Source organism: Sinocyclocheilus anshuiensis, unplaced genomic scaffold, assembly GCF_001515605.1.
Source record: "Sinocyclocheilus anshuiensis isolate Anshui unplaced genomic scaffold, SAMN03320099.WGS_v1.1 scaffold160, whole genome shotgun sequence".
In the NCBI taxonomy this organism is placed as follows: Eukaryota; Metazoa; Chordata; class Actinopteri; order Cypriniformes; family Cyprinidae; genus Sinocyclocheilus; species Sinocyclocheilus anshuiensis.
In genome coordinates this window covers 2,190,520-2,202,332 of record NW_015554119.1, presented here as the reverse complement: position 1 = coordinate 2,202,332, position 11,813 = coordinate 2,190,520, and positions in this window count along the sequence as shown.

Below are 11,813 nucleotides of genomic sequence, written 5' to 3'. Positions count from 1 at the left end.
TTGACGTGTTTCAGAAAGGCGGGGCATAGAGGAGAAACAACAATGTACAGTATGTGGAAAATAATGTGTTTTATTTAACCTTAAACCGCATAAATTCATAAATTTAATTACACCAAATACACAAAATAATGTTCTTTTTAGCAACATCATATGACCCCTTTACAGTTTTTCTCGATTGCTTAATGTTACGGGGCTGACAAGACGTGAGACGTGCGGATCCATATGCAAGCTTTATTAACATCAGAGGAGGTCAGAAACACAGGCAGGGTCGAACGGTGGCAAACAGGTATATGGCGGGCAAGACACAAGAAGAGACAAGGAGTCTCAGATGAAATTCGTGCCACTAGTTGACCATGTCCTTGTCCATGGTATGACTATGAGGGAGGCTGGGCAATGAGTTCAGCCAAACTTAAGTTGCTTCACCGTCGCCTCGATCATAAGAACCTTCAGGGAGGAAAACAGGTAGGTGTACCTCAGTGTACTCTACTGTAACTTTTGAGTGCTGTACTCTGTTACAACACATGCATCAAATTGCCTTACATACAGATAGAGTTTCTGTCTGCTTCCATTTTGTAAAAAGGATGTTACAGTTACAGTAATCAGTACTTCTATTTTTGTAGGACACAGAGACGATGGAATGGAAGAAGCCTGACTAGACATTTCAGCTGATGCGTGCCAGGAGTGGATCAGGCATGCAAGAGGGTTTTACCCTCGCTGCCTGGCTAGGGCCAATATAGCCTGTCCCAGACCAAAGATGTGATGCTGGGGCAGAATATTTTTGTTGTTGTTTGGTGTATTGTACTGTACAGTACATTTAAGGAATAAAAAATGTGCAAATGTATGCACGTGTTCATTATGTGAAAAGTTTCTTGAGGGGGAGAACCACAAGCAACATAACTTATTACTGGTTTTTGTTTTAGTTTTTTGTAGTCTTGTTTTGAATTTATCTCACCAGTGTGTAAGACTATGTTGTAGTGTGTGTGTTTTTGAAAGCTTGTGTGTGATGTCTGAGGCCAAAGTTTGGTTTTTCAGCAAGAGTGAATGGTTTTGAGTGTAGAGCTTCATTTTGACCTGAAAATAGGATGTTTGGGGAATTGGGTGAGACGTTATGGATTTGTGTTTACTGTTTTGAGAATATGAGGCATAGTTTCAAGAAATGTGTTTAAGCAATCGAGAAAAACTGTAATATAAAAAGTTGTATTTTTGGCAAATGTTAAATCCCTTTCACACCAAAAGAGAAATGAATAAGCCTCAGACTGAAGAAAATGTATATTCATGTCTGTACAGCTCAAACAAACCTTTTAGCTGTGCTTCCATTCTGGATCGAAGGTCAGAAGCAAAGACATTGCTTAATAAAATGGGATTGAATACATACAGGATATTTGTATTATTTAACATATTTAATTATTGCAGTTTTGCATCATATTTTGAGTTTGCATTTGACTGTATTTATTCATTTTGTGGAATACTGAATCTGTTTTTGTGCAAGTGAGATGAGGAAAATCATGTTCACATTTACTCTAGAACTACAGTAACCATCATATTTACACAGCGCACATGCCTCTGCATTTACTTCTTATCTCTCTCAACAGGGCTGCAGGCTAGGAGTGCTGTCAATAAATGTGAAAACAAAGTAACTGGCATTACTTATTTGAAAAAGTAACTCAGATATTTTCTTGTAAGTTAAAAAGCAGTAGTGTATAAAGTACCTTAAAGCCATACTCAAGTAAAAGTACAGATATCTTACCAGAAAATGACTTTGGTAGAAGTTGAAGTAACCGTTTAGAATATTACCCAAGTAAAAGTCTTAAAATATGTGATATTTATTGTACTTAAAGGAACACTTCACTATTTTTGAAAATAGGCTCATTTTCCAACTCCCCTAGAGTCAAACAGTTGAGTTTTATCGTTTTCGAATCCATTCAGCTGATCTCAGGGTCTGGCGGTAGCACTTTTAGCTGTAGCTTAGCATAGATCATTTAATCTGATTAGACCGTTAGCATCTCGCTCAAAAATGACCAAACAGTTTCTATATTTTTCCTATTTAATACTTGACTCTTATGTAGTTACATCGTGTACTAAGACAGACGGAAAATGAAAAGTTGCGATTTTCTAGGCCGATATGGCTAGGAACTATACTCTCATTCCGGCGTAATAATCAAGGAACTTTGCTATGTAAAAATTTCAGGCAAAATTTCAGACTCAGTGACAAGGGACAGGTGTATGCAAATGCAGATAGATTTTAGTAAAGCAACATCACATCGATTAAAATGACAACACCAGACCAAGAACACAGGAAACAGTAGGGTAGGTTCTCAGCTCTGGCCCTGAAGATCCACTTTCATGCAGAGTTTAGCAAGATATGATCTTATTATTGGGAGATGAGAGGGTCTGTATTAGCAAAGTCCCTTTAAGATTATATTCTATAGTCTATGGTATTACTTACCACCAGGGGCGAGACCAGAAATGTTTAAGTGGGTGAGCCTACATAAAACTGGGTGGGCAAAGTGTAGCATATGAAAACTGCGTGTCAAAATGTCAACAAAAAAATACAGCACAAAGGGTTAATATACAATACTTCTAAAGCATTGATAAACATTCCTTTTAATTCAACAATTACTAATACATTATTAAAATTAAAAGTTGCATCTGTTAACATTCATACTAACAAAAATAACAACGAAGTTGTATTTTTATTACCTAACGTTAACAAATATAATAAATATTGTAACAAATGTATTGCTCATTGTTAATGTTAGTTAATGCGTTAACTAATGTTAACTAAAGGAAGTTTATTGTAAAGCATTACCTCAGTCTGAGACAACGGGGCTTTGCAGATGATTTCATAATTAGCCTAAGTGTCTCTGTTAATTCACGCACATTGAGGACTGCAGAAATGTGCGCAGCTGCAAATGAAGTAGTTTGTTGTGGCGAACAGGATCTAGCACAAACGTTTATGTGTTTCTTTCCTCATGGGACACATCTGTTTAGCGAATCAAACACTGTAGCCTACCTGTGCTAATATGATGCTTAAAACACGCTTGGCTCAGAAGTTTCTGATCGATAAATCCATGACCTGCAGGTGGTTTGGCTTCAACTGTAAGTTAGACAGTTCGGATTCAGTGTTAAGACTTAGTTTAAATTGGTTATTCAATATATACTTTTTAAAGAATTGATTTGATTGATATTTGTTTCGCTATTTTCAAATTCAACTCCACAAACGCGTGTATTTTACTACTATGTCCTTACGTCGCAAACATAGCATTGTGAGTGGACTGTGCACTGTGCCAGTGCCACCTGTGCACTCCTGCACTGTTCCAGTAGTAGTATGGACAATATTTATTTATCATTATCTGGAATAGAGATAAGGATAGACTTCAGTAGCCATTGGATTGAAATGTGTTGGTGTGTTTGTTGCCAGTTTTTGATCCATTCAGTGTTGCTGTCAAGCAGCTGTCTGAGGGGCAAATTTGGAATTAACTTGGAAAGATAGTGCAGCAAACCCGTACACCTCTGTAGAACTTGTTTGTCTTATCCTTTTTCACGGGGCAACTGAAACTATTCGTGTAGCATGAACTACTGGTAGGACATCACTGGTATGTGATGATATCCTGGCATGCATCTTAGACCACTAAACAGATCTTCATATTGTTTTAGTATCTCATTGTCATTAATTGCAACTTAGGGTGTACTCACACTAGGCGTTTTGAACCGTGCCCGAGTGCGTTTGACCCCAAAGCCCGGTTCGTTTGACTAGTGTGAGCGCTCCGTGCCGCGCTCGGGCGCGGTTCGTTTAAGAAGTGCTCACTAACACAGATTTAGACAGATTTGTGAACAATATTTGAGAGAAATAGGCCTTTTGTGTACATAGAAGAAGTCTTATATCTTTGAGTTCAGCTCATGAAAAATGGGGGCAAAAACAAAAGTGTTGCGTTTATAATTTTGTTCAGTGTAGTTTGCGAGTAAAGCTGCAAATTATTTCATTAACATCAGCTGCTTCCGTAATAATTTTCTGATACATAAGTGAAAATCAATGCACGGCATAAATTATAAATGAATTATTATTAATTATTCGGCAAAATATTAGCGAAAGTGGTTTTCTCCGTTATCATACATGACGTAAGCGTGCTCCGGCCCGGAATGTTTAGTGCAAGTGTGAGTGCAGGTCAGCAGGGGAGTGGGGAGGGGGGATAATCGCGCTCGGGCTCGGTTCAAGGCAACCGTGCCTAGTGTGAGTATACCCTTAAAGCACTCTTTTTGTCATGCCTAATGCTTGACATGTGACTCTTCCTAGTATTGCAGGAGCATCTTTGAAATTCATTTTCTGTGCTCTTGTCCTTTGTGACATCTGGTGTCCTGAGTATGTAAGCAACTTGCAGGTAGATTGGTAGTGTAGTGGTTTCACGAGGGTATTGTAAATTTATTAAAGTCTTATATATTTTATATTTGCAGTTTTTCAAAGTACAACTGTTTACATGTAGTAGAAAGGTAAGCAAAAGAAATGTAATAACTTAATACTGATCTTCATTATGTTATGTGCAGGAAAAAAACACGAACTTCTGCGGAGAGTAATGTTCGCGTAGCGCTGTCAGCTTGGTGGCGCTAGTAAACACGTCCTTTCTGCGCTGTCGAGTCGGTCGTGCAGCTCGGTCCATTGAGCCGCGCCGATGACAGGTCAGCGCGGCGCGGACACTGTAATACCGCGCTGTTTCATCCCACTTTTGGGTCGTGTGGCTTCCCATACAAGTGTGAGTGCAGGCCAGCGGGGGAGTGGGGAGGGGGGATAATCGCGCTCGGGCTCGGTTCAAGGCAACCGTGCCTAGTGTGAGTATACCCTTAAAGCACTCTTTTTGTCATGCCTAATGCTTGACATGTGACTCTTCCTAGTATTGCAGGAGCATCTTTGAAATTCATTTTCTGTGCTCTTGTCCTTTGTGACATCTGGTGTCCTGAGTATGTAAGCAACTTGCAGGTAGATTGGTAGTGTAGTGGTTTCACGAGTTCACACTTTCGTATAATTAAATAAAGGTTATGCGTATTTGGCGTGCTGTCCAGGGAGAGGGCTCAGAGCTCGGCAAGACTCCCGAGCCCGGGGCACCCCCTCCTGTCCGGGGAGAGGTGTCCGAGCTCTGTGATGCTCAATGGGTGACATGTCCGGTGAGTATGCTGGCCATGTAAGAACTGGGATGTTTTCAGCTTCCAGGAATTGTGTACAGATCCTTGCAACATGGGGCTGTGCATTATCATGCTGCGACATGAACATTCAATTCACGGGCAACAGCTCTGGTGGACATTCCTGCAGTCAGCATGCCAATTGCATGCTCCCTCAAAACTTGCGACATCTGTGGCATTGTGCTGTGTGATAAAACTGCACATTTTAGAGTGGCCTTTTATTGTGGCCAGCCTAAGGCACACCTGTGCAATAATCATGCTGTCTAATCAGCATCTTGATATGCCACACCTGTGAGGTGGATGGATTATCTCGGCAAAGGAGAAGTGCTCACTAACACAGATTTAGACAGATTTGTGAACAATATTTGAGAGAAATAGGCCTTTTGTATACATAGAAAAAGTCTTAGATCTTTGAGTTCAGCTCATGAAAAATGGGGGCAAAAACAAAAGTGTTGCGTTTATAATTTTGTTCAGTGTAGTTTGCGAGTAAAGCTGCAAATTATTTCATTAACATCAGCTGCTTCCGTAATAATTTTCTGATACATAAGTGAAAATCAATGCACGGCATAAATTATAAATGAATTATTATTAATTATTCGGCAAAATATTAGCGAAAGTGGTTTTCTCCGTTATCATACATGACGTAAGCGTGCTCCGGCCCGGAATGTTTAGTGCAAGTGTGAGTGCAGGTCAGCAGGGGAGTGGGGAGGGGGGATAATCGCGCTCGGGCTCGGTTCAAGGCAACCGTGCCTAGTGTGAGTATACCCTTAAAGCACTCTTTTTGTCATGCCTAATGCTTGACATGTGACTCTTCCTAGTATTGCAGGAGCATCTTTGAAATTCATTTTCTGTGCTCTTGTCCTTTGTGACATCTGGTGTCCTGAGTATGTAAGCAACTTGCAGGTAGATTGGTAGTGTAGTGGTTTCACGAGTTCACACTTTCGTATAATTAAATAAAGGTTATGCGTATTTGGCGTGCTGTCCAGGGAGAGGGCTCAGAGCTCAGCAAGACTCCCGAGCCCGGGGCACCCCCTCCTGTCCGGGGAGAGGGGTCCGAGCTTGGTGTCCAGCCCGGCCTAAAGCGCTCCCCCCGAGTGCTTCTCCCCATGCTGGGGTAGAAACTATGCTGAAGGTGCGGGGTCGGGGTGGCGGAGGGATGCTGAAAGTCGAGAGATAACGAAGGTAGGATGTACTTGGTTATTTATAGGAGTTTTCTCTTGTGCTGATTGGATAAATGGTGTAATCACTAATGATGGACTGGCCGTGTTAATTATCTGTGCGTGCTCCTCCCGAAATTTGTTTATAAACATCACTTTGTGCATGTCTACTTCTTCATTGAGTGCTTTGGCTTAGGTAGACAATTTTACTAGCAAACTGGCAAATGTCATTCAGCATGTCGTTAAGCACATCGATGTTGTCTTTCTTGTTGCCTTGAAATTCAAAAGTATTACAAACTTTTATAGCCTTCTCACCTGCAACATGCAAAAACTTGGCTCACTGCACTTTTTCTGACTTTGCAGCAATGCCACTAGCTGTTAGGAACAGGTCAAATTTTTGTATCGAAATCTTCCAGTCTTCTGCAGGATTTCCTTGGAGACAAAGGTATCCCATCATTCATCATGTTCAGCAACTAACATGCCCCGAAATCGCAAGATGGCGAAGAAAACTGCATTTTTAAAATTTAATAAGATATGACATATAATTTAAGTAAAATGTAAAGTGTTGCACATTTTATTGATGCAGAGCCGATCCTAGACTTCTGGGGGCCCTAAGCAAAACTTTGTTTTATTTTCTTTTGTGGCTTTTCAATAAAAGATGAAAATGATAACTGGGAATACTTGGCTAGATGTCAACTTTTGCATTAGTATAATCCTTGGGCAGCAAGGTACACAAGAACAAGTACAGACAAGAACACATATTGAGAAACGGCTTATGATATTCCATGCCATTATGTAAATGACGTATCCAACTTCAGTGAATTCAATTGAAAAACTATGAGAAACAGGTGAATAAAGACTGAGAGGGAGAACCTGAATGTTCAGAAATGATTATTTCAACTACAGCTCTGAGTTTTCTGAACGTTTCTCGTCATCTATTTACCCACTTTGTTTTGACCTATGCTTTACAGCTGTGTTTTGCAGAGCATTCATCGTCAAACTCCAAAATTAGTTTATTTTTAATGATTAAAAAAATGCCATTATTTTATATGTCTTCTACATATGTCTTCATTGTCAACATTTTTGTTTTATATGGTCTTTACAATGTACCCCTCATGTGTTGCATATTTCACTTCAATTCTTTCAGGGTAAACAAAGAAAAAAGTATACCCTGTATTAATGAAATAAGGCCACATATGTGTTAAAATAATGTGGAAATGAAATACTCTGAAACCCAAGTGAATTTACACAAACTGAGAAAGCCAAAAAGTAAGCTCTACTCCTGCTGCAAATATCATTGCAAAGCACATACAGTCACAACATGAAGTCACAGCTTGAAACATTTGCTACAGTGTAGAAAATCTAGTCAAGCAATAGCAAATAACTCCCTCTAGTGTCTATCTGTGAACTATGAGGACAAGCTGATATTTTACTACATGAGCCATTAAACATTGTCCTCATCTGGAATCAACTCAGTGAGAAAGTAAATAGAAACTGTATAAATACATTTAATATAATTTCTTTATCTCACTGTTACATATAGAGTAATAATTGAGTTCAAAACCATCGTGGAACTGTGGGAAAATATAGTACATTTTAGTCACAGTATGGGATTCCGTTGAGCTCTTGTGAACCAATTCAGTTTGATGTAAAAGGCTATGAACATAGTATGACACAGACAGATAGACAGACAGATACAGATAGATAGATAGATGTGTGTTTAGTCAGAGGGGGCCACCAGCAGCAGCAAACATCAGACTGAAAGCTTATGGTCTGTATTACAGCATCCAGTCGGGAATATTTACAGCTGCAAGGAGCCGTTCACACACATCAACACAAACACACTCAGTATTACCTAGCAAACTACTCAGTCCCGAGATAATTCTTAAATAACATACATATATGTTTTATAATGTGTATGTTTTTTTCCCCCTTTATTAATCTTGTAATCTTCACCACAACAGCCGTTTATATTAGCATGATCAGAAGACTTTCTTTGGAACACAAAATATATATATTTATTTTTTAAGAGTTTTCACATTGTTTTTCACCCCTTTGTGTGTGTGTGTGTGTGTGTGTGTGTGTAACAGCAGTTCATAGTGACTATATCTGTCAAGCCCCCGATAACATGATAAATAGCAGGCCTATCATAAAATTAACCCATGTGACTTGTGCTGTCTGCCTTATTTTTAAAGTAAAAGCAACCATTTTTACCTCGAATGGGCAAGTCTTCCAGTGTCATTCGCTTTTAGTTATTTTACTTGTACAAAAACAGTCCGTTATGCTGCCTAATATTGCAAACTGGTATTTGTTATCATATTATTTAAATTTATTATCGTAATCATAAACATTGGCTTATAACAAATAGTTTTAGTCTTTACTGCACTTATCAGACGTTTTGCACATTCACAGGAAATAGCTTGTTGTAGTGTTAAAAAATAAGGTGGATATCCTAAGTTATTATATTTAAGTTATATTAAGTTAAGATATCTGAAGTTATGCAGTTTCTTTGTGTGAGGAACAGACAGACATGAGTATCATTATTCAATGAAAATGTTGCATAATGTTCATTCAAATATGGCAGTTTTAAGAGTCTTGTATCCTGCAGTGATGTAAGATCTTTTTTATTTGTTACATGTAATTAAAGGGGTCATATGATGCTGCTAAAAAGAACATTATTTTGTGTATTTGGTGTAATAAAATGTGTTTATGCGGTTTAAGGTAAAAAAAACACATTATTTTCCACAAAATGTACATTTTTGTTGCTCCTCTATGCCCTGCCTTTCTGAAACAAATGACAAACAACAAGTGCTACTCCACACTGCTCAAAACTCGCGTTTGAATCGTCAGTGGCAAATACTTTGAATATAAAAAACGTACTTAGAGTCTGTGAGTCAGAACAGCCGGCATTGTAGTCTACTCTACCAGGATCAGGAAACAGTCCTCCATAAAATGTGCTGCACACATCTGAATATTTGGGTTGAAGTGTTCTGGAACAGTGTTGTAAATACAACTTAACCACTGATTTCTAGTCGTGTCCTCTTTTGGAAGGCCAAACAAAGTAGTTTCGCTTTCACAACGAAACAGCATCACACACCGCGGCCTTGAGTGAGCGGAGGCCGGAGGCCTAGAGTGAGCTGCGGCCTAGAGTGAGCGGAGGCCGGCTTGAGTGAGCAGAGGCGGGTGGGCTTGAGAATGGCGCGGCCAGTAGATTCGACGAATGAGCTTCCGACGGGCTTGCGGCAACCACATGTGACGACCCCGGGCTGGACTACGAGCCGTTTTAGGTAGGCGTGGTTGACTCTTAACTTTTATAAAGAATATCTCTTTGGATTTGAGACTTTAGTCTTTGCAACTTTACAGATCTTCTTTATGCACCAAGAGCTTGTAACACTCCAAAGAGAAAGGAAAAATTGAAATCGCATCATATGACCCCTTTAAATGAGAGAAGTAACATGTTAAAAACACATCTAAGCAAAGACCAATACCACCACAATTGTAATTACAATCGGGACCCATTTAATTATGTTACTACAATTACAGGTATCACAATATTTCATACTTTTAGAGTTTTAAGCCTGATGGTTCCATTAAGGAAACTCATTACCTAAACGGTCCAGATGCTGGAAGTATCCAGTTCCCTCAACCTTTGTCCTGCTCAGGGTGGGCAGAGGGGCTTCAGAGGTCACAAAGGTCAGCAGAACAGTTGTTGTGTCACAAAAAAAACCCAGTCTCTCTCTCTATATCTGGTCTGACAGATGGGACAGAGGCAAATTCTGGTTACTATTTGATAGCCTTTAGGAATAACTCGAGGCATTGACTTTCTACTTGAATGCATGGGTCTGTCAGATTTAAAATGTGATGTTTTTTTTTTTTTTAGATGAAAACATAATTGCCCAAATGTTGATCTCTAGATGCCAATAAGGTGAAAAACCTCAGTTTAGGCATAAATTAGATAAAAACCAAGCTCAAGATTAATTATTATAATGTTGCTTTGTTCATCAGAAACTACAAAATAAATTAAAATTTGCCCCGGTGGCAATGGAGGATGGCAGACATGCGGAGATCGCACCGTACCGATGGTGGGCTGAGGGTGAGCAGAGGGACTGCCAGATGACAGCGGAGGAGGATGTCGTGATGGCACGAATCACGCGATCAAGTTTCCATGTTATGATTTAACTTACTGTAACGTCTCGTCTACAGTGGATGCGAGCGATGCGATCATGCGACGCGACAAAAGACAATATAGAACCCGTTATAAGAACTAGAGGTCGACCGATGTATCGGTTTTGCCCCTGAACAGAGCGGGAAACTTCAGACGCGGATTTAAATGCAGCCGACAGAAAATCCTGCCGCGCCACAAAGCGCCATTCATATAGTTTTCCATTAAATTACATTATTTTAGTCCCGAATCGCATTTTCAGCAAAACGTTTGTCTTTCTGTGGCTCTAATAAAGTCTGTACTGTTTTTGTTAATAAAGCACTATTTTACTTTTTGTTCAGTATCAATTTTAAAACAATCGGTTAATTAATTGGTATCGGCCAGTGTGGTCCAACCTAGCTATCGGTATCGGCAAAATCCACTATCGGTCGACCTCTAGTAAGAACCTCATCACATTGCGGGGATCCAGTGTGTGTTAAATGCTCTCCTACTTGTCGCTTTGGATAAAAGCGTCTGCTAAATGAGACATAACTGATTATTGGGTTCTGCTGTCTTTTGTCGTGTCGTGCTGCTCGCATTGTCCTTTCCCAATAAAGCAAAGTTGTTTTGCGCCGAATACCTATCTCATCATACTTTATCATATTTTAGTACTTTAATTCATGTCCTAAATTTGAACTGGTCTGTAGGAAAGGCAGGCTGTCGCGTCACTGACAGAGAGAGGGGAGGACAGTTGCTCGACCTCTCCAGAATGTATACAGGTGAGATATGTCTGAAAAAAGAGGACTATTTTAAGGCAGTGTTTTCTTAATTGGGACTACTTACAAACCATATCCACAATAAATTGTTTGTAGTTCCTGTACCCTTTAAGCTTTAAACACTTTTGTTGTCTTTTCTGAAAGACACTTTATATACATAATTTGTTTGCCTTTGAGGGTCACATCACCTGACAGCTGTGACCCCCCATCCCCCCCCCCACTTTTAAAATGGCTGCTACGCCCCTGCGCCACTGTATATAGGTACTCAAGATTAACATGTCAGTTATCCAACATTAACTCATAGAACCTTATGAGTGTTACCCTTATTTCCGATTAATTGGCGCATGAGGTAATCATATTTTCTTCTTTCTAAATGGTTTCTCTGCATCTCTCTGATCCCAGTACTCCACTAGATGGCAGCAGCTGTCTGTCAAAAACAGCACAACACCAAAGTGTGACGTGACATGTGGCCAAGTATGGTGACCCATACTCGGAATTAGTGCTCCGCATTTACCCATCCAAAGTGCACACACACAGCAGTGAACACACACACACCGTGAACACACA